General features: G+C 38.3%; 1 protein-coding gene across 12 annotated transcripts in view; it reads right to left on the minus strand.

Moving 5' to 3' along the window:
• NFIB (nuclear factor I B) overlaps positions 1–24,464 on the minus strand; it is a 422,874-nt gene that overhangs the window by 108,085 nt on the left and 290,325 nt on the right. The gene's annotated exons all lie outside the window — the stretch shown is intronic.

The raw sequence follows: 24,464 nt of genomic DNA on the forward strand, positions 1-24,464 counted from the left end.
CTACTGACTTTCTTTGTGACCTCTGGGACGTCATTTAACCTCTCTCTGCCTCCATCGCCTATCTCAAACAAGCTATAATAAAACTTTTTTATTCCAGTCCACTGGGGTATTAGAACAATGAATCTGATAGGATGTCTCTAACGCACTTTGATCTCTATAGGGAAAGTTGCCATAAAAATAATGACATTGTTGTTATTATTCTAATTGAGTTATTTGCAAATGGAGCTTCTTGATGGAGCCCAGCCCTCAGATACAGAAAATTCTGCTAGTCCTCCAGGGTACAATTGCCTCACGGCAATTATACCCATAACCACATTTCCTTATTACTGTTATAAAAGACTATGGTTCAAGGGGAGGCAAAGGAGGAACGTAAGAAAAAGTATGCTGTTTCTTTTCAATGGAAGATGCTGAGGTTGCAAATTTGAAACTCAGGCTATAGGTAAACTTTGACAGAGCATGTGTTCCGAATTAGTGTAGTGTTTGTTAGTTGTGTCAGAAACACAGAAGTGTCCTTGAGGCTGTGGTTTTTCAGCAAATTTTGGAAATAATTTAGAAAAAATAAAACGGCAAAATTTAAAGGTAACCTGGGCCCAACTCTCAGAATGCTACACAACAGTAACAGAAAAAGTTCGAGGCTGTACCATCCTTACCAACAAAGATGACAAATCACAAGGTATAAAAGGCACAAAGAAAAATTAAACTGAGCTTAGGAAGAAAATGCTATGGCCAACCTTACATAAAAAGTCAAAAGGGAATATTGGGGCTGTGTTGAACTTTCCTTGAGTCTACAGGCAGAATATACCACATCCCCCCCCCCCCCATTAAATGCCAACAGCCTGAGAATTAGTAGATGGTTCAGTTTTAAGCACTTTCAGAGCTCCACATTCCTCAAACGGAATTTTTTCAAGATAAAGAAGAAAACTGCTTTGCGTTATGAAATATTAGAGACACTGAATTTTCCTTTTACGAGTGGTATCCCTAGGCCCATCACCCTCTACATCACCCAGGAGCGTCATTCAGTGTGGGCTGCAAGGAGAGTGTCCTCTAGGGTTGTTTAGTCCACAACCTGTGGTGGCCCTATGTGTCATGGAAAAGCCCTGTTAAAAATCTTAAGATTTAGCGTTCAAATAAGGGACAGTTGTTTGAGTAAAGTTTCTTCTAGCAATTAGTTCTGGTGTACTTTTTTAAATTATTATTTCAATCTTCTGAGAAAAGCGTTTGTTGGTGATGGTAGTTTGCACACAATCTAAAGATTCCAATTAAGCTCGAGGTCTCCAAAAAGATCCATTGAAGGCAATGTGGAACCACTTGCTACATGGTGACAATACATGTTATTTGCCTTATTTCGATCTTGCATTCAGTGACCCATTCAGTCCACCAACTGTAGTGAGCATCAGAATCATGTGAGATGCTTGTTAAAAATTCAGAGTCCTCAACCCCGTGTCTGTGATTAACACAGCCGTGCTGCGAGCAAGAGAGTCACACTTTCAACAGGCACCCCAGGTGACTCTCTTGTGCATTGTTCTCAGACTGTGTACAGGGGTGCTTGCTCAGACACCAAACTGGAAAGCAAAAAGTAGCATGGGACCGTAGGGTCCTAAAAACACACACACAAAAACCAAATAAACAAAAATGCAGTCTTTTAAGCCAAGACCAATCTCCACTTCTCTCTCTCTCCCTGCCATGCACTAGGAGTCAGCTTCAGCCAAAAATCACACGTGTATAGTGAATCCTAAAAAGCAAACTAAATTCAAATCCACACTAAACCATTCTGAACTCTATCACACTTCGCAGAGCTTTAAATAGAATTCTATTAGAATCATCTTCCCCTGACCTGCCAACAGATCCTTTGGGCTCTGTTGCTTTATCCAAGTGATCCAAAGTGACCCCAGGTTCCACTCTCTGCATGTTCAGTTGTACACTTTTCTCCAAGTCGAACACAGAAGGATTAAAAAGAAAACACAAATATTGGCATAGGTGACTTGAGGTTGCTTGACCTTTCCGAAGGAAGATTTTTGGCAGCGGTATCTTGGCAGTTCCCTGGAAGGCAAGGCCAGGACACAAAGAGGAAGACAGGAAGCCGGGAGCTGGCCATGTGTCCTTGGCAGGCAGCAGTGCGGCAGGGTGAACCACCTCGTCCCTGCCAAACCAGAAACAGTGGGGAAAGCCCAGCTAATTGGCAAGTCGCAGCCGGCTACAGTGTACATCCTCTGCTTTAAATGTCTGATAAAGTTCAATGGTGTGCCAGACCCTAATCTGCTTAAACAGGATCCAACTTTACTTTTGGAAACTTAATTTGCTCCTGTGTGTGCTTCCTTGAGGAAGTGGCAAAGCAGCATCTTAGCATGGTAAGGGCTGGTGAGATAAAGTAAAGACGGACTACAGTCCAGTGCTGCCGACAGACATTTTGCTTTTCGAAAGGGTCGTATATGTTTGTGCTTTTGATTTTAACTAACAAACCTTCCGCTTGCTCATTTATTTTCATTCAGAGAAAACTCCAAAGTCGACACTGCACATGAAGTATGAATGTCAGTGCGTTTGGAGGCTCCAGGCATTAAAAAAATTAACAAAACCTTTAAGGTAGCCCAGGAGATGAGAGAGCTGCACCCAGTTTGCAGGCAGCTGTGGTTTTTACTCACATGCTATTTGGCTCAATCATATTTTGTACTATAATCTGTATGTACTAGCATGGTATCACCACTTTCTCAGTCTTTATACTGCTCAACTGGGGAGTAAAACAAAGAGAAGGAAAGCAGGGGGATTGTGTACACAAACTGCTTTCCATTGCTGCTGACAGGGTGAATCTAGGGACCCAGGAAGGAGAATAATTTTCTCCCTAGGGGAATGGCTGAAGGCTTGGTAAGAGCAATTATAGGGGTGTGCTCAGTACTTGGGCACATTTCCTTTTATTTTCTGTGAAACTGTTCGTGCCTTCTCCAAAACTCACACTAAAATTCCAAAGTGGCTTCTGCTTCTTTAAAAATAGTAGCCGATGGTGACATTAGATGGAAGAGAAAAAAAGCAAATTCCCTCCTCAGAATTAGAAGAGATGGAGTACAAATAAATATAATCCATTGTCTTCTGCCAGAAGTTTCTTAAGATCTACGGAACATTCATCCTTTAAGCAACCCAGGACCCGTGTCTGACTGAATCTGTCCCGGTGAAGTTACGCTGAGGAGTAAAATGCAAGAGCAAAACTCAATACTCTCTGATCACTACTTAAAATGAGTCAATAATAACCCTCATGCCCAACACCAGCTCTCAGAGTCAATAAGTCTAGATGTGTTCCAACTCCAGAATTACTATTTCTATAAGCTACAACTTGCCTTGACCTTCCCAGGCCCTACTTAATTGACTTCTGACACTAATTACCCCTAACTTTTAAAAATTCTCCTTCCGTTTTCCTTTAGGGCACCGCTCCTTCCTAGTTCTAAGCTTCCCTTTCTGGGGTTCCTTTGCAATCTCTATGGCTGTATCCCTCTCATCTGTCGGGCTCTTACGTGTTGGTGAGCCCTAAGATGACCCACCCAAGCAGTGCCCTGTGTGACTTATGTTCCTCCTGAGCAAACTCCACCAGCTCCATGTTTACAAATATAACCCATTTGGGGACGACCCCAAATCTCTATCTAGCCTTAACCTCTCTCTTTAACTGCAAAATCCCTCCTGGCGTTGCTAGTGCACAGCTCCTCCACACTCTCCACACCCCCTACCCCCATCTATACTTCAATTCATGGCAGCCATACCCATTCAGTTTTCCAAACTGAAAATTCAAGCATCTGGAAAGCTCATCTCCCTAACGCCTCACATTTATTAGGTTGGTGCAAAAGTAATTGCGGTTTACAAGGGTAAAAACGATTGCAAAAACCACAATTACTTTTGCACCAACCTAATAATTGTTGCCCTAGACTCTACCTTTCATGTCCATTCCCTCATCTTTAGTTGAACTTCAGCTAAATTATTTATTGAACTTTCATGTCTCATGTAACAATGGCCTCCGCCTCCTCAGGCCATTAGGAGTCGTTCTTCATAATGAAGCTAGACTCCATTCTCTGCACCGTCACCAAGAACTATATCACTTCACTCCTTCAAACACTTTGATGGCGCCCTACTGCCCAGAACAATCTATAACCTCCTTAGTACAGCAGCCAAGGCTCTTCATCATCTGGCCCCAGGCTAGTCTCATCTCTCACCTACAGCCATCATACAAACCATCATCTTTTACCCGTTCTTACATCCACAACCATCTTCCCAACACCTAAGCTCTAGCGTGCTTCTTGAAATTCCTAGAATATGTTGTGCAATTACAGGTCTCTATGCCTTCGCCCGTATGGTTTCTATTCCTGGAATATCCTTATTCAATGGGGAACAAACTCCTAATTTATCTTTCAAAGCCCTCTAATTTTGCCCATCTCCTCTGACCCTACTTTCTCCCACCTAAGGAGGCCACCCCTCAGACCCACAGCATCTTGTTCACACCTCCCATTTAGAACCTGAACATTACATTATGGTTGGTTGCTTATACATTACATCCCCCCATAAGATTGTGACCTCTTTATTTTGCAATGTGCCTGGAACAATTTTGGGACTTCATTTAAGTTGCAGAAAGGATGTTATTTTGAATATGCTATTCATGAAGAAACTGACAGAGATTAATTTCCCGAAGAAAGACAAAACAATTTAAAAGAAAGCTTCATAATGAGCTACCAGTTTATACAGTTAATTAATACTCAATATTCTGATGCTAACTTGTACTTACTAGATTTATCCACTATTTGTTTATTTAAAAACAAACAAACTATAAAACAGGTATAAATCTAGTACCTATGAGGTTCCATGTATCATTCCAGGAACTCATTCTATAACAGTGAAAAAACAAAACAAAACATGATTTATTCCTGTCTTCATGCAGCTTACGGTTTAATCTGCACTACTCTGACTTTCATTCACTTGCTAAGAAGTAAAACGGGCTCTGTTTAAAATTTATAAATAAGCAGTAGCCACAGTTATTACATTTTGAAAAATAAAACTGACACATCCGGGGATGGCCAGTTAGCTCAGTTGGTTAGAGCGTGGTGCTGGTAGCACCAAGGTTGCCAGTTCAATCCCTACGTGGGCCACTGTGAATATGAAAAAAAAAATTGACGCATCACACACACAGATTTAACAGTGAGACAAACTTTTTTGTTTGATTTTTGTTTCTAATGAGTAAAACACCTGAGAGAATAAAAGCCACAGCAGATGCACTGTTTAGCTGTGCTAAGCAGAATGCATAAAGGTGATATGATGGCAAAACAGCTATTGCAGCATAAAATAACAAGACTATAAAATAATGAGACTACAGCTTTAAAATTCTCTGACCTCTACCATCTCTTTGGCTAGCTGAAAGGGATCTATTGACTAGCTTTGGAAGCTGAACAGTCTAATACAACTTAAGACTCGAAATTGCTTTGTGGTCACACCCCATAGATTGGATGGTGATGGAGCCAGACTAAATGAGGGACTCAAAAGGAGTACTGAGGGAAAACATCATAAGAATGGTTTTCTATTACAAAAAATCCATAATCAAGAAGAAAAAAAGCTAATTTTTAAAACCGTAACCAAGGCAAAGTTTCTAAATCGAAAGATAGAAAAAATGAGTTGAAAAATCTTTTTTGTCTTAAAAAAAAAACTATCCATACGTATGGACTTTAGAGGGTTTTCTCAAATTTATCTAAGAAATGGGTAAGCAAACATATGCAAACAGATATCATGAAATGTGATGTCACACTCCATATAAAAACTTTCCTTTTCACAATGTCAATGAAAACCAAATTTAGCTTTAAAACTCTATGACCTCTACATATTTTTTAAGTTAGATGAAAAGGGTCTATTGACTAGCTTTGTGAGTTGAACACTTGAATGCTACTTTGGATAGAAAATTATTTCTTTCACTCTATAAGAATAATTATCATGGCGATCACACAATTATTATAATTATATCTGTAAGAACTGTTAATGGGAATTTATCTCTGAAACAGTCTCATGCATTGCAGGGGACATTTATCTTTTTTAATGATCACCAACACAAATGTCTTTTTGCAGCTCTATAAGTGATTTTACCTCTTTCTATTAATATCCCCTTGCATGCTTTAGCAGCCAAAGGAGACAGCCCCCACATTTATTTTCCTAAAGCAATTGTTTCAGTTAAGCCAGGCCTGTGGCATTTTTTGAACCCAAAAGCTCCATTTCCCCTTCATGGCAACATAACATTCACAATGTACTTTCCTAAGTGGATGGACACCCACCCCCCAAAAAAAGCCCCTCAAATCTGCGTTTCATAAACTGTACTCTAAGAGAAGTAGCAATAAAGTTTATTACAGACCTAAAGTATCTGCATAAACCCGGTTAATTGAAAAGTGGGTGGAGAAGGCTGCCAAATTAAATGTTTACATTAGCACAGCTGTATTGTAAAAACATTCTGCCCCCTGTGCTTTGTAATTATAAGATATTTCTGGACTGTGTATCTCTACAAAGTTTATCTCCACTGCCAAGAGTGTCTTGGCACGGAGCGGCTGCAGCTTTTGGCAGCCAGGAGCTCTCCGAGCGAGCGGGCAGGATCTAAAATGGCTGCCAAGCGGCCTCCTGAAATGTCGCCGGCCTGAGCCCGCCTGGCCAAGGGCAAAGGCCAGCTCTGCTGCCCAGGCAGGGTCTAAAGTCTATCTCACATGAAGCCAAAAAGCGTGTTTCCCACATAATATGAGCTGGCACCACACCTTTTTTTTCTTTTTCTTTTCTTTTTTATGTTTTGGAAAAGCTGTTTGAAAAACTAACTACAAAGCAATATTATAATACTACACGTTAGAAAGTGGTGACAAGGGGTCTTTTATGAAATTCCACTCACCTCAACATTTCAATTATGCATATGCCCACAATGCTTTCTGCTCACGAAAGAAACTTGTTTAATTCTGCAGAAAAAAAGTTTAAAAAAAAAAAACACCCTACCATACGGAAACGTACTACAGAAAAGCATGAGCAAAGCTAACATTTTCCACATTTGCAATGGCATAATTTTGACACGGACTTACAGTCTTTATCAAATCATATGTGCATACAAAATGAAAACCAAAAAAAATTAATTTTCTTCCCTTCTCTTTAAGAGGCTATACGTCTCATATCATTAAAATACTATATACACATACACACACACACTTTTTTTCTATATCCTTCTATGGCAAATATCCATAGCACAAAACCCACCTAATTGTGAAAACTGAGACAAAACCATAGTCTCTGAAAGTTCCAGGAGTTGAACATAAGTGGGAGGGAGGACTGCATGAAACTACAGACATACAGATTTGCTCATAGTGGGAACACACAAAACACTTGAAAAACAGATGAAGGTAAAATGCTTCAAAAGTACACCTAAACCTCACCTAACGTTTATTGTCTCTGTCCCTTTTATTCTCTATTAAACTTAAGTCCTAACTAAAATGCTGTGTCCATAGTTGCCAAATATTGCATAATGAGGTCACTGGATTGTTCTCTGTTTGGTTGTTCCACAAGTTTAAGCTCAAGTTGAGAGACACATTAGGCCTGGTATACTATTCTGTAATCATTATTGGCAGTGATTACTGTTCTGTAATTCTAAGCTTCAATTGAATCCAACATTGCCTCTGCTGAGAGAGAATTCAGAGGTGAAAGATGAATTCCATAATGCTGACACAGACTGGTGGCATTCTTTATATTCATAGTTCTTACTCACTAAATGTCCAGTCTCTCTATTTTTAATTATATGTCCACACACTCAGCATAGCCACACCAATAATTTTTACCTAATTTTTTAAAGTCTTCATAGTAAAGTCTAAAGTCTCTTTAAAAGTATAATTTGAATACTTTCTATTGTCCACAATTCACCTGAAATGTATATAAATGTCCAAGAAATATGTATATGTATGTGAATAAATATATATACACACTTCTTGCACCTTTTTTTAAGGCAGACAAAAATTCTCACCAAAAATCTATGCACAAAAGACGTTTAGGAAGTTTTAGCCTCTATTTATACTGTTTATTAAATTAGTTATTAGGAGGGTCAAAAATCACATGTCTGTAGAACAGCAGGCCACTAGTAACAGACGGGTGAACCAAAGTTGGTGTGTTCAGAAAGTATCTCTAGTTCACTCTTAACTTACTAATACTTTTTAAACTTTAATTATTTTTTACTTTCATGAGATTTTAGAGCTTGATACTGCTAACTTCTTAATTTCTTCCTCTAGAGTTCCCAAATTCTAAAACAATCTGTTCAGCAAACAGGAATTCAGCAAATGTTGATTGGTCACCAATGACATACAAGAGAAGTTGCACTATTTATACACAAAACTATGGGATTAAGACAATATGCTATACCAAAAAAAAAAAAAAAATCCTAAAAAATAATTTGATTTTGTTTGTTCCTGTTTCTTATGTTGGTCATTTTTGGTACTTATTGCCATGTGGGTGGATTTTGTATTCCCAACTAGAATACAAGTTTCTGAGAGTTGTGCACTTTATGTTTTGCTAAGTGTACAAGATAGTACAATACATACAAAATTGATTCCCATACCTGAAAGGACCCTAGTGAGGATAAATGCAATTAGTTATGTAAAGCACTAGTGCCTCCTACATTGTGCTTAAAATGTTATCCTTCTCTTCTTCATCAGTAAATATCGTGTGAATGAATAGTAATAAAATAATAGTAAGGCTAACAGTCATTGGGCATCTGTTTACATGTTTAACAGTGTTCTCAATAATATACGTAGATTTCATCCTGGCATTTAACACTGTGGGGTATGTATTATTATTATCCCCATTTTCAAATCACTTGCCCAAGGCTATTCTGCTAATAATTGAGACAGCCAGGAACTAAACTCAAGGAAATCTATTGTGCTAATAATTGAGACAGCCAGGAACTAAACTCAAGAAAATCTGACTCCAGAGTCCTATCTAAATTTGAAATTTTCTCAAATTAGACACGTTACCACTAAACCAAAAAAAAAAAGCAAAGAAATGTATATATATATATATATATATATATATATATGTGTGTATATATATGTATATATATACATATATATACACACACACACCAGGGGTGTCAAAAAAATGTATACAAGTGGACACTTTGGTCAACGTTGCTCAAGCAGCAGTTTGTCATAATTAGAAGTGTCTGGAACACTTTGAGCACCTCTTATATCTACAGAAGTCAAACGTGACTTGTATTCATCTTTTGTTATTGGTATATATTGATTATTATAACTTTAATACAGGTTTTTTCCTTTCTCAAAATGTGTATACATTTTTTGGCACCCTACGTGGGGAGAGAGAAAGAGAGAAAAAAAGACACACAGAGAGACACAGAGAGTGTCACACACCAGGTAGAGGTTATTCCTCGGCAATTACAGGGTTCTCTAGTCAACTTTCCTAATTTTGACACATAACTTCCCAGTGTTTCCAGGGGAACCTCCCTTGAGTGGAGGCTGCTGATTGTGGTGAGTTTATGTTGTGGTTTGGTAATGTGCACAAACTGGGAGGAGGAGACCAGAAAACCGTTTTTGCCCATGGCAGGCCACAAATTGATGACTAAGTCAGTGCATTCAGTTGAAAGGCAAAGGGCCAGCTCCGTATGAGCAGCTCAGTGCCATGATAACATGTGAACACCAGACGCCCTTTTCAAAGCCACCACTCTCTTCACGCCCCACAAACCTCCTAATCTCTCACCTAAAGTCTGGAAACTTCACTACAGGATCAAGTAATTCCCCCTCTAAGCCACATCTCACAAATGTCAAACTGATTTCTCCCCATGTGCCATTTTCCCATGAATGTTACTATAGTCTAAGCTGTACTTAACCGGGGTGTAGGGTCTGATTGCTTTTCTACTGAAACAACATGGCTGCACAGAAGGGCCAGTTTCCATTGCCACCTGAAACGTAGATCCACCAACACCACTTTCACAACTTCCTCTTACCCAAGTGAATGAGACTCAAAGAAAGAGTACAAGGTCAAAATATTTCCTTGCTTCAATTTGGGTGGTTAGTTACAACAGAGAGAACATCAAATTCAAGGCCAAGTGCCTCAGCATGATGACTCAACTTGAAAAGATGGCCAGCTGCGCACAATGTTCAAAATCTAAATTGAAACATTATTTCCCATTCCCCAAAGAGCGTTACCCTACCCCCAAAGTCATTTTGAATCATCTTTCAAATCTTATTCTCATATCTATAATCTGATTTTATTGACCTTGAGGTAGGTTCATTTTTAAAACTCAAAGCATGTTCCAGCTCATCTATAAAAGAATAAACTACTAGGTGTTAGATTCAATGGCTGTTCAGATTTTCATTTCCATTCCAACATCAAGGTTAAATTGTCAAAGAAAGAAAAAAAATCACACTTATTTCTAAATTGGTTAATTCAAGAAAATTAAATCATTCTTATTTCTCCTAATAGCAAAAACCATTGATGACTTTATGCCTTGGAAATATTACTATGAATTAAAATATTCTTGTAGCCAAATTCATAAAACCAGACATGGCTTAAACTTTGATTTTACTGCAATGAAGTGTAATGTACTCATTCTCTTGGTATTTTTACTTACCAGAGATATTTATTAAATGCCTATTCACAAGTATTTTTGAAAAAGTGGCATAAAATTTCCCCACTTCCATGACCATAATATGAAAATTCATATTCCTATTCATTTTGTCAAAAAAAGAAAAGAAAAAGAAATACCCTGGAAGTTTTACTCATCTTTCACAAAATGAAGAAGACCATTCAACATTCTTTTGAAGGTACATATTATTCTGTTTGGGGGCAGAAAGTACAAATTTCAAAAGCTGCAAAAATATTCATCTTTTCTCAAATAGCTACAGCATTAGATTTATCTAAACCCATTCATTTTCACTCAGTCTATTTTTTAATATAGTTTCAATATGATACAACTTCTGACCTAATTCCCTTCTTGCAACACCCCACCCCTAGGGAGACGGAGAGAAAAAGTCAGAGGTGAAAGGACAATAAAATTGTATGAAAATAAAATGAAATGCCTGATAACTGGCATGTCAGAATAGACAGGAAAAAAATTTAATGCTACCTGTCCAATATCACGTTCCCACATGATCTACAACAAAATTATGTTGCCTCTGTCTTATGAAGAATCAATACATCATAGACCAGCTTTTTAAATAAATAATGAGAAACTGATACAGAATAGTTTTTTTACGTAGATTTTTTTTTTAATCATAGCTCCTGTTACCACTTGTTGAAGAATGTTCTTTTCATCATTACATAATTATTCATTTCCAATCCTAAGCTGGTATTTCTTTAAACAAAACCCGTGTTATTGCATTGCTGATGCTTTAGGCTTTGGAAGAAAAAGGATCAAAATTGGTCAGGAAATGCAATGATGAGCACTGACGAAGGCTCAACATTTATTAGAAGGCAATTGCTAGAGAACATGGCTTTAATTGTGCACACGTATTTTTATTCATTTAGATGAATAACCAATAAAATCCCACACTATGGTGTCCCAGCCTCATAACACATTAATAAAGTTTCTTAAAGGCTTTGGCAGGGGGCCAGCACAGTCCATTAACTCTTTGCAAGTTGTAAAAAGAAGTAAAGTCATTTCAGTCTTTTTTGTGGTTATGAATGAAACAGCAGGCAGCTGTATGGAAACGTCACTTTGGATATGGTATTGGTAATGGATGCTTTGCTGCTCAATCAGAACAGTGTGGGGAAAAGTTAATGCACCTTACCACAACCCAAGCCGAGATGCACTGCAAAGCTAATCTCGTTAAAAGTGAAGGGAAAGGGGCAGAGGACTCCAAGTTCGAAGATCTGTTTATTTTGCTAATAGGCTGTCACACTGCATCTGATTAAACTTGCCCACTGTGAAACCCAAAATTGTGGAATACATTTCAAGTGACCAGGACTGCTTTTCTCTGCTTATTCCTTTTCTTAATAAAAACGTGGCTACTTGGGCATCCACTTAATGAAGTCTAGACTATAAATTGGTAAAATGTCTTTTATTTAATGTGTAAGAGGCAACATTTTACCTTGCAACATTTTGTTTTACACACTTGAATGAAGTCATATAAATAACTGTAAAAATTGGTAGCTTTGTGTTTGTCTCTGAATTTGCCTAACAATTTGGAGTGCAATACTTCTCCCCAAAGCTTTGCAGTGCCATCTGTTCTCATTTTTCATGACACTACAAACATTTTCCTTTGGAAAAAGAATTCAGTATTTTGCTTCCCTTTCAGAATGAAAAATGGAAAACTTGAATGAAACTAAATATATAGAGAAGCATCCAAGTTGTACAAGTAACGTAGTAAATGTAGAAGGCATTTAAAACGTTTTTCTTATGGTTAAGATCTCTACCCTTCTATCTACTCCAGTATATGGACAAAAGTTTCTATTTAAAAAAAAAAAAAATTTCTTTCAAAAAGTAACTTGAAATTTTTAAAAGATTGAAAAAGAACTTTAAAAGAGATGAAAATCCTTGAGTTTGGGAATACCAGAAATTCAGAATAGCTTTACAAATCATTTTTGGCATTTCAGTTATAAAGAAAATACACTAAAATATAAGCATGTGCACACATGCGCGCGCACACACACACACACACACACACACACACACACACAGGAGTCCCCTTTAATCCCCAACCAAATATGAATAGCATCGTTAGTCAGTTCTGATTGATAAAACCACAAATTGGCTGTAATGATCTGTCACTTTATATGAGGCCAAAAAATAAAATTTCAAGCAGAAGAGGTAATTACAATAAGTACAGTAGAAAACATCATTCATTATTTTAATTTTGTTTTGTTTAAATTTTTACTAGGAAAAAAAACAGAAAGAAGATTTTTAACTTTGAAGTGTAAATGTTCTTGAATGGCTCCTAAAAACAACTTCCCATTTCAAATTTCATTTATTCAGGACCAGCTTTAATAAGTATCAAAATAGCTGTCTCTCTCGTACCCTGTGAATTTTCCTGGAAGTTATTACGTAATTCACCTCTAAGTGAAACTAAAGAAAAGCCTAGTTAACAGGTTGAAACTATATTGAAATTGTGCATCTCTGTGTACACTAAAAGCCAGACACTCAACAATTACTCCCTAAAAGTTTAGAGTATTAATTATATATTTCTACTATGTTAGGAATCACTGTAACCTGGAAAAGACCTGAGTAAAATTGTAAAACAAGACTGCACGTAGCTTGATACCCCATGATATTATATTTAAAAATATACATTACATGTGTTTAACTATTTTTTAAACCTGGAATTAGAATTAAATTACAAAAACTGCATTCAAAAAGTAACCTGGATTCAGATATCAATGGATCTGGGAGGTTTCTTAAAAGAAATGCACTTTATTTTCTAGAGCAATAGAACTCTACAGAAAAAGGCTGTAGGGTCTACAGTGGTTAAGATACAAAGTAAAATAAACTAATCTTAGTGTCTTTAAAATCACAATATGATAAAAAGTAGTGCAAGTAGAGAAAAGCTTTGACCACCCACTGCCTACTTTTAAAAAGGTGCTACCGTAGTATAGTCACTCAAGGCAAGGAACCAACAATCACTTAAGTTTAGAAAACGAAGTCCAGAAGCAGGGGCAAAGCAAGGTAAAGGGGGAAGGTGATGAGAGTGAGGGCCAGAGATTTGTGCATTTATCACGGTGATAGTGAACCACCCACCCGTGTGCAGTTATCCTAATGGCTTTCCAGCCTCCCACCCCTCCCCAGCTGGGGGGCACCCCCGAAGGTAAGCCCTCTCCTGAACCCTACAATGAATTCTGAGTTGAACCTTTAGATACCATGCTATTAAAAATGAGTAAGCTGTGACAATGATATTACCCTTAAAGGAAAAGAAGTGTACACTTTAGAAACATCTTCAGCCTCAATAGTTGATAGTTAAAACACTTAAAGAACTCTCTCCCAATTCATCAGCACATCCACATCAAACAAATGCACCACGGGGCCTTATTGGTAACTACAATTTAGCTGTTATTACATGGAATATCTCCTTAGTGTTAATGCAAATAAACTACCATTTATTAAAGAGTAAGTGTCACTTCTGCGGTTAAGTGGACATTCCTTAAAAATGAACCATTCTCACACCAAAGAGATGGAAGTTAATGAAGTCCCTGAAGTCCCATCCTAGACCAATGAGAAGCTTCTACGACCTGCTTAAGTGCACAATCCAAAAAACTCATATTAACCAGAATACTTATTTTTAAATGATGAAAGCAAAACTACACCAGCTCAGATTATGGTCTGATGAGTCACATAAACTACTCATTGACTTAATTTTATTTAGAAGTTACTCATACACTTTTGTTGCTGTTCTGAAAGGTTATATAAATAATTATACACTCATTTAATTCTTAAATTGAATTGTCCCTTAAAGGGCAAAGTTTAAAATATTAAAGTTGAATACACCTCACAAAATGTGTTGGTTAAGTATGTCTATTAAAATAAGAATTAAGAAAAATTTAAAAGGGAACTATCTACCTGAGGTAAGATTCAATCAAAAATACAGGATTGGGAATTTCAAATCAAAATTTTTCATATTAGGTTTGAATAGCTTTCCTGCTGAGTAATAACGTGAATAATTTAAGGAGCGATTTCAAAAGTTTTGTAATTCTCTGCACAAAACACATTTCTGAGAAGTCTATACTTACAACATTGCCTATAATACTACACATTTAATGAATGTTTGCTAGGTGAATGGATTTATGTTTAAGCTGTATGATAAAAATAATATCACTCACATCTATAATGCTTTACAGCTTACAAAACACTTTCACACAAGCTACCTTATCCTAACAACCATGTTAGATAGGTATTATTATCCCCATTGCATAGATAAGGAAATTGAGGCTCAAAGAGATTAAATGTTTTATCCAAGGTCATAGAGCCGGTAAACTCATTGCTTAGAGAATAATTAGCTTAAGTTTAGATAAGTCACTTCCTTCTTCCCGATTCCAGTCTCAGTCTCAGTCACACAAACATAGCATGCATCACATACGAAATATGATACAATCAAAAACTAGATGTCACTCATTTTATACATTATGTTACTTGCCTATTTCCATTTGTACTTTTGTAGGAACTCTCCGTGAAAGGTTACCTAACATATGATTATACCTTCCTTTTAAAAATGCTGTGAAAATCCTCACTGCCTAGGAAGTTTGCATGGCAGAACTCCTGGCACAGTCAGGAGACTTGTGTCTTAATTATCACCACCACTAACTTAATCTTTGATAAGTTACTTATTCACCCGGGGCCTTCAGGTCAGTCATTAGTCAAACAAAGGGATTTATAATAAACATTTTCTAAGTCCCTTCTATCATCCATTCTCCACGACAATGGTTCTCAAGCTGTAACATGCATAGAAATCACCAGGAGAGCTTGTTCGAACCCAGGTCCAGGCCCACCCTCAAAGATCTGATTTAATAGGTCAGAATGGGGCCCATGAATGTGCCCTGTTAGGAAGAACGTGGGTGATGCTGCTGCTGCTCGTCTGGGGACTGCACTGCGAGAACCACGGCTCCACACTCACACAGAAAACACTTCCGAAAATGGGAATCTGACCACGCTACCCTCCTGCAGCCTTCAGTGGTGCCCCCAGAGCTCTGAACATCGAGCCCAGAATGCCTCCTGGCTAACAGTCCCTGGCCACTCAGGTCACCAGCCAGACTTGTCCCTCAGGATCCCTCTCAGGACGACCTTGTCCAGGAAGTCTTTCCTAACCTCCCAGGCCACATCCATGCCCCTCTGCTATCTCCGGTAAGTAAGTGGGGATCCTACTGTCCTAACACTTTAAGGAACTGGAAACATGTGCTTATTGGTCTCCTTTCTCCACACACTGGAAGTAGTTTGTAAATGCAACCCCCGCCCCTACACACACACACACACACACACACACACACACACACACACCACTCCCATCCCACAACATTCAAGGGGGAAGAGTTCCCCTCATCTCACACCCTTTCCTTTCATACCCTGATGCCACTTTCCGTCACATCAGCACTCCAGCCACATGTCCACTGTTTCTAGTAGAGCCCTCCCTATGCGTCCACATTACTTCCCACTCCCTCTTCCCCAGACAAGCCATATCCTAGCCCACCACCCAGCCCACTTCCTTCAGAAGTGGCAAAGATCAGGACAACTCAAAGAGGGAATGCGCATGCAGGTGAGCACGTCCCTGCAGACGACACCACCTTGCCCTCTCCTCCACACGCCCCCGGCACGCTCAAGGCTCGCCAGCCACACGGGGCTGGCTTCATGGGCACGGACTGGCAAAGCCACTGGCTTCATGCTCTGCCGTCCTGTCCTGAAATTCTTAATTTTTCTAACAAGAAGCCACACATATTATGTAGCCAGTCCTGAAGGCACATTATAGAGCTGGGGATACCACATCCTCAGCAGGTACACATTACCACCTACTCTTCTGACCTGTGCTACCTCAACAGGCATCACTTCCAGTTCCTGGAAACTTGAGAAATCCAGACAAGACCTTTCCTCTAAGAACCTGTCATACTTCCTTCTTTCAGATTTAAAAAAAAAATGTTACTGATTATAACTTCCTTTCTAGAGTGACAGTTGTTAATCTAGCAGTCAACATTGTTAAACTCTATAGTCTATAAATTTGTACTCTTTTTCCATATTTTGATTCTCCACTTCTATGTCCTTGGTCCTGATTCTCTTTCCCATTTGAAATGTATTCTTATTTTACTGAATATGAATGCCCTACTGAGAGCTACTTATTCCCCAATGCAGGGAACATGGGAGAGAGGCAGGTACTGTGAAGAGAGTCGTCTTATATAGTTTAAACTTAAAAAGTTCCCATTACTTAAAACATGTACATATATACATATCTATGCTTAGATGTCCATTAAGAAAATCTGGAAACAAGAGATTTAGGATTGGGAATGAGGGCCAGGAGAGAAACACGAAGAAGGAGGATATTTATTTTTGGTTTTTGCCTATATGCAGTATTTAATTATTAATATTTTCTGCAAATGTATTACTTTTAATTTTTCAAAGTAAATTGCTAGATAAAGAAACAACTTAATGTCAAGTTCATTAATGGGGTGCTTAGCAGAGCAAGAAGTAAAACAATGATGGCTAAAGTACTGAGTCTTTACTTAATCTCCAAAGACACTAACTTTTACATAGGTTTATGTAAACCTTCTAGCATATTTCTAACAGAAAAAAGAATACACATAAAAACTTAAAATAAGTAGTTTGAAAAATTTAGTCTCAGTTATACAGTTCACGGTGTTAAATGGAAAAGTGACAACATTAAACACCAGCACATACTAGTTGAAGACTATTTTAAGAATAAGTGATTGATAAAAGTTAACTATTAAATGAGGAAGGATTTGAGTATTGTCAGGTAAAAATGTCAGAAAGCAAATGTGTAAGAAGTTATATTGCCCTGACAATTCTTGCTTATCCTAAATTTAAAACACATCCTAATTTAGTTGTAAAGTAAAAAGTACATCATCAAAAAGTCATAAGAATTATAAACTGTTACTATAAAACTTATCAGATAAACTACAAGAAAATCAGATAAAGATGCACCATTTGTTTTCTCTGAAAAAAGTACTGAGAATGAAATTAACTTCCTGTTATATATTTCTGCAATACTCCAAAAAGCAAATATTTCTTTTCTTTGCTCTTGTTATTAAAGCAAAATTTTATAAAGAATTCTCAACCCACTTGTCCACTCATTTGCTTTGTAACTTGGATAAATGGCCCAACCTCTCACAGTTCTTTCCATCATCTTGTAAAAGGCAAATAGTAATCTCTTACAAGCAGGACTGTAGTGAGAATTAATTGAGACACTGTATGTAAATTCCTAGCACAGTGCCTCATTCATGGCAAATGTGCAATAAATAGTAGGTATTACCATCACTCTTAGTAATGATGATAAAGCTGGTAATTTTCAATTCTATTGTACACAATAGAATTCAAATTTACTCAAAAAATCATGTTTAATATAAAGAAATAACACAAACTTTGTCTTGTTTAGAAAAGATTGGGTGGTAATGGCTAGCTGAGAAACTAAATGGCCGCTCGTCAAAATTTATTCTTTTTGCATTTTTCTAAAATACATTTAAATAAAAAATGAAATACTTGAAATTATTTTAAAGTAATAATCACTTGCAAAAAAAATAAAAATAAAAATTGACAAGCAAGCTAGGCTTATCCCACTCAGAATGTCTGCACTAACATGGTAGCGTATATTAGTTCATCGAGTCATTTTGCTGATCCCATAAAGTCCCTGTGAAGATGGGGCAGAAACTAAAGTTCAGGTGTGAGAAAGGCCATAGGCAGGATTCAAATGAGTCAGGCCAAGGTCTGTCTGTATCTATTTGTAAGAATGAAGGCGTGTGTATGTGTGTGTTTTTGTGTGTGTACCCTAGAAGAAAGATACTATATCCTCCAAAGGGTTCACATCACCGTGGTCACGACACCCAGGCCAGGGCTACGTAACAGTCACTTCAATTCCATTATCCTCATGTGACACAAAGGACTATGTATGCTGTATTTGCCAAAATTGCTTTCAGAGTCATGCCAGCAAAAAGAAAATCAGTATACTTTTCCAGTAAAATCTGCATCAGACAGACCCACAACTAAAAGTCATTTATTTCACCAAGAATACCCAACCCTACACATAAGACATTATATACTGAAAACTAGAACAGCTATTCCCAACCATCTTGTAAAATATTGCCAGAGCAGCATAAGTAAATTATGAATAATGTTTGGAAAGTGCTATTGGGCAGAACTTAATAAAATAAAGTGGAAGATATGTGAAAGATTTAATATTTGAATTCATAAGAACATTATACCCAAAAGTCAAATTCCTTCTATTAAGTTGACCATTTTGATCAATCACCTTATTATGCTCAAAGGAAGAACAGTATTAATTTCCAAACCTTCTGGGCAATAACTTTTTCCCAGGTTACATCTTTTACATATATTAAATTCAACCCACACTAATTCCCATTTAAAGCAGATAGCATCTAAATTAGATTGTCTTACAAATTATTTCTGGAGTGGGCATGCGTAACCAAAAGATAAGATATAAATTATCTAATTATTTAATAATGCTGAGAGACAAAAAAAAGATACAAACTAAGCAAACTCTAAATTTATATTATTTTGGGGGAGTCATCAACCCTGCTCTGAATGGTCTTATTGCTAATTACCTCATTTAAGATAGGATTTCTTCGCAGTATCAGTCTTTATTTATTTGTTTATACTCCGCTTTATTCCCCCAAAAGATTTGAGAATACTTACAAAAACACACATATCATTGAGATAAATAATAGTTAAGAGTCAATCTGAGTGAAGAGACAATTAGGGTAAGAAAATAAAATATCTATTGGCAGTGACAGGGCACAAAAATATGAGCCTTTCAGTCCTGATATTTTGCCAATAAACTATAGATGCAGAAGCAGGCTCAGTCTTCTGTGTTTGCTGAGAGTTTCTATATTACTTTGTGGATCCAATGGTACTGTTAAGAAGAAGCCAAGGCGTGCTGAGCCTAACAAGGGAATAAGAATAATGAGGTGTGAACTACAAGGCAGCACTTGGAAAGCATACATTTTCCCAAAGGAAAAATACTGAAGGAACAGGCCAGTTGTCCAGGAAATACGGACAAACACAATCATCATATTGAAGCCAAATATAAAATGAAATGATAATTTTTTTTTTAAGTTTAAAATTGTTTTGTTTCCATGATACTTTTCAAGAGTCTGACTCCAAATCACAACCTCCAAACCCGGTGTCTGTTTTCAGTGCTTTCTTGAACTACCATAAGTGTTTTTCCTCAAGCAGCACCTGATAAAACCCAGATTCCACCCACTGGCATTCTGTCCAAGCCAACGTAGCTTTAATAAGCACTTGAAAAAGACTTTTCATACATTAATGTTAGACTTTGAAGGTCTTGGGCAACCAGGAATGTGCTATTATAGAACTCGAGTTGGGCTTCTGGCCCTTGGGAGACCAGTGACTGCAGATGTCACTCAGCCAGTCTACAGAGTTCCCTTCATTTTTTCATTTAATTTTGGTATTTAGTTTATAGGGGGTTTTACCAAGGGCCAAAAGAGGCTCTTAGTACTGCCCAGATTTGGTCAGGGGTTTGGCATCTACAAGGCACTGTCTCTTTTTCCCTGTGAGCTCCAAGTGGAAATGTATTTACTTAAGTGTATTGGCCTTGATCATAGCTGATGCCTAGATTTCTATTAGTCTTGCAAATCCAGGTGATTTCAGTTACTGATCTAGTCTCCTTCTGACCACTGCCATCATCAAAAGACATTTATGAAGTACCTGTTAATGTTGCTTTTGGAGGCACCGCATAGTGATTTTAAAAGAAACACTTCCAGCCTTCTAAGGAACCTAAAACCATTCTTTTCTTCCCGTCCTACTATCTTTAACTAAATACCATTAAATAATTGCATCATTCTTCAACTACAAAAACATTTTTTTAACTGCTAGTTCTTCATGAAAGGATGGCTAATGAAGCTCATGTAGATAATCCAATTTGGTAAGCAATTTTTATTGCTTTAGCCCCTTTTTCTCCTCTAAAATGCTGCATTGTATGGAGTTTGGCATGTGCTCTGACTACTTCCTCTCTGCCATGTTTAAAGATTTTTGTTTCATTTTTGTCTTTGTTTTTTTAATTTTGTGTATTTAGGACTACCAACTTTTTCAACAGGAATAGAAAATCTAAGATGCAAATAAATAATGATATTATTTATTACCTTCATAATAACTACTACTATTTATAATCTATATATTAATTTAGGTTAATAGATAAACAGAGCTATATTATCTTCAGAGAAATGTTAAGAGTCATCTTGTGGCACTAGGTTAAAAAACGTCTGAGCTGAAGAGATTTTTCCAAATGAGATGTAATTTAGGGTTACAATGTCAAAACTGTAAACCTAAAATTAAACCTACTAACTATTTTGGTTTGCAGACTCATTTACTCAAAATTACAAACAACTACCGTACATTTGTCGCAAGAGACCTGAATCAAGCCAGGATTTTGTTCATTCACATGTTATTCCTATTTATTCCTGTTTTACGGAGGAGGTATTTTTGCTGGTGTTGTTTTGTTTCTTTTACTAAATGGTGAGCAATGTTACGGAGATAAATGTAACTGCCGACAAACACTCCAGGGCAGCATTCATTCGGGAAGAAAGCTTGAGTAAATAACACTAGACTTGATGATATTTAAGAAATTCCGAGTTCTTCAGATAACAAGAAAATGGCATATTCCTTCTACAGTCAAAAATAAAGCTTTGGTGAATAAAACAAAGTATCCCACATTCTCTTGAAAGCCAGTATCTAGATTCCTTACATCGGAATGTGTCCCGTGACTCGGGAGGAAAAGGTTCCCTGCCTGGGAACTAGAATCGCTTCCCTGTGAGAGGATGGACGTGCACCAAAGCCAGTCCTCCATCTCCAGCCCTGAGAGAGCATCAAAGGATCCAGCCCTTGCCCCTGGTAAACAGTAACCTCAGCATACCATGCCTTCTTCACACTGAGCCAAGAAATTTCTTTCCAACAGCCTGTGGGATGATGGGAAGGCAAAGTCAGGGAACAAGAGTCCCTGAATCCTGTCCACCAAGGATTACCAGACACCTGCTGTGAATTTTTATCTCATTATTATGGATAAAAATGACAATGCAGATCCATTGCAAAGTCTTGGGCCACAAAGTAAATGCAAGCTCTTTCTAATGAGTACGTGCATCATAAACAAGGTAAACATAGCTCTCCCAAGCTGTCCTAAGGCCCTTGTTGTGGTTCATGGGCTCTGAGAGAGATGCTTTGATTATGCTGCTATGTACTATTGTACCAGGGAAAGACGTGGCTTTCTCCAAATATCGTAAGGGGGACATTCAGAGGTGGATTGTGCACAAAGGGTCCTCCTTTCTACCAGACCTACAGTTCTGAGAAAATCCGGAGCCCTGCCAGAGAGCCCTCTCCTCCCACTGTCTCTCTGGATGCAGGGCCTGAGCTCAGTGTCCTTACAGCTCTCACATCTGTGCACCCATCACTCCCACGTGCTCGGCACTAACAAACTCACCCCTCCCCACACATCCTCCTCTTCCTCCTGCCCCTCTCCCAGCTCTTCAAGTTTCCCTAAGGAACTCTCATTTCCCTTCCGGAAAACCCCTTCATCAAAGCGTCACTTGCTCACTTCTTGCCCTTCTCATCACTAACAATCAACCCTGTCCGAGTGAGTTTCCACCACCCAGAGCTTCTGCTCATCATCCGATGAGCTCTGATGCCCCCTTCCCACCCCGAAATCACATCCCATCCCTGTCTTCCTTCCTGCCCCTCTCTCCCCCTCCCAAGGAGAGTTTTCTGCTCTGAACTAGGTTTTATCCTGTCTACCATCCCTCTACTCCCTCCCAAGTCCCCAGGCTCCTCTAGGACTACAGCAAGGCAAGTTGTTAAACTTTGAATCCCCAGATCAAGCCAAATGTTGACACATCAGGAGTCTCTGCCCTCCCGACCCTAACTCTGGTTAATAGTCTCACATTTCACTTGTAACCTGTAATCCTCTCCCTTGTAACCTGGCTACTGTCCAGTACCTCAAAGTGAACGAATTCTCTTGGCTTGAAAGGTTAATTCCTTTCCCTAAAATCCAGAGTCTGAACTCTCCCGTTCCTTCAATAATATTGCAAATAGTTGTTACACATTCAGTACTGATTATGTGCTAGGTACTGTGCTAAACATGCCTTATCTCACCTTGGCCTCACAACAACCCTGAAAGGTATGAGTAGATTAAGTTGAAACATATGAGATTTCAGATATTCAAGTGGTTTTGACCTTATTATATTTATATGTGCATAATTATCAGTCCCATTTTACAGTTGGGAAAACTGAGGCACAATGAGACAAAATAACTTCCCCAATGTCACAAAGCTCAAATACATAAGACCCCATAGCTCATAGCCATTGTACAACTCTACATCTTGAACTTCTCTTTGCCCCCTCTCCCCAACTTTGCACAGAGCTGGCCCTGTCTGCATATTTTTATGTAGGCAATTTTCATTTTCTCTCCATTACTTCCTTTAATAGCCAGGCTAAGACCCACATTCTCCCATGAAGTTTTCCTGGTAATTCCCAAGCTTAGCTGATCCCAGTCTCCCTGGAACCCATGATATAATTTCATGAGCTGTCTTTACTTGTGCCCTCTATGCCCTCTACTCATTCTTTACCAGTGAGCTGTTTCTTCTCAAACTAAACTGCGTACTTGGCAAAGCTAAGAAACTCTAGCAAGTATGTCATGTCCCCTCTCTGAGCCATCATTTTCTCATTTATAAAACGAAGGTGCTAGAAAGGTCCAGTGATCCTCAAATTTACTTTTAAACAACAAAAATGAAATAATAAATTTAATTTTAAAATGAAATGCCAGTGTATAAAACAGATCAAGGCTACTCTGATTAAGAGGGGAAGGCATTAAAAGACTGCCTACTTAGTATCACCCGTCACCTTCCCTTCTATCAAACACAAATGAATAAAATCTTGGCTTGAATCAGGACGCAGCAAGTCGTCGTGTCCTCCTTTTTATCCCTGCATCCCTCTTTCCAATGCCCAAAACTCTTCACAAACGAAACTGTACTAAATCAGTATAAATCAGTGCTAACCAGTATATAATCAGTATAAAGCCCTTTTGATATTGCAGAGACCGCCTCCCTTGTCAACCGCTTCCAATCTCTCATTCTCTCATTTTTCTAAGATACTTTCTACATTCCACTAATGTTCACTTTCTAGAACACTGCTTGGAACATGTCACTCTCTTGCTCAAACCCCGGCAGTAGCTCCCCAGGACCTACTGTGGAAGGCAGAATTCTAAGACGGTCCTCAAAATTTCCTGCCTCTTGTTCTATATGTGCTGCATAGTCCCTAGGACTGGATTTAGTCCCATGATTAGACTACATTATATGGCACAGGTGACCTTAAATTGGGGAAGTAACCCAGGTGCGCCTGACTTAATCACATGAGCTCTTTAAAAGCAGAGGGTTTTCCCTGGTTGGTCTCAGAAGGTAAGAGAGAGATTGAAAGCATGAGATGGAATTAATGTGCCATTGTTGTCCTGAAGATGGAGAGGGCACATGGTAAGGAAGGGGACAGTCCTCTGACAGCTAGCAAAGAAGTGCAGACAGCAGTCCTATACCCACAAGGAGCTAAACTCCACCACCAACGAGAACGAGTTTGAAAACAGATATTTTTCCAGAGCCTCCGGATGAGAACTCATCCCAGTGACCACCTTGACTTCAGCCTTGTAATAGCACAGAGCACGCAGCCACCCTCCCCTGCACTTCTAACCAACAGAACTACACGCTGGTAAGTGTTGCCTGAAGTCGCTAAGTTGGGGTTATCTGTTACACAGCCTAAGAAACACATACAC

This window comes from Rhinolophus sinicus, chromosome 16 (assembly GCF_057876585.1).
Source record: "Rhinolophus sinicus isolate RSI-liver-muscle chromosome 16, RSI-T2T, whole genome shotgun sequence".
NCBI classification, from domain to species: domain Eukaryota; kingdom Metazoa; phylum Chordata; class Mammalia; order Chiroptera; family Rhinolophidae; genus Rhinolophus; species Rhinolophus sinicus.